Source organism: Asparagus officinalis, chromosome 4, assembly GCF_001876935.1.
Source record: "Asparagus officinalis chromosome 4, Aspof.V1, whole genome shotgun sequence".
In the NCBI taxonomy this organism is placed as follows: domain Eukaryota; kingdom Viridiplantae; phylum Streptophyta; class Magnoliopsida; order Asparagales; family Asparagaceae; genus Asparagus; species Asparagus officinalis.
In genome coordinates, this window is record NC_033797.1 from 4,026,248 (window position 1) to 4,026,580 (window position 333).

Below are 333 nucleotides of genomic sequence, written 5' to 3' on the forward strand. Positions count from 1 at the left end.
TCCCTCTGGGAGAATTGGGTCCTTAGCTACGCAATTGGACAAAATAGATGCTAATGCTGAATCTATCTTACAATTGATAGGAAGAGAAACAGAGACTGAGGACGAGGACTTACTATGCTTGGATGAAGAGGCTAGGGATTTGGAAGCTGCAAGATGTCGCAGGTAGGCTTTGTGCGCTATGGATTTGTGCATATATAATCTTTGCTTTCTTGATAGATCTTCTCTTGCGACCTTGCGCTATGTGCTCAAAATCAGGAGGGACAGAAGACGACTTAGCTTTGGATGACCCGCTAGGGGTACCGGAGGAGGAGATAGCTGTAGAGGGAGCTAGGG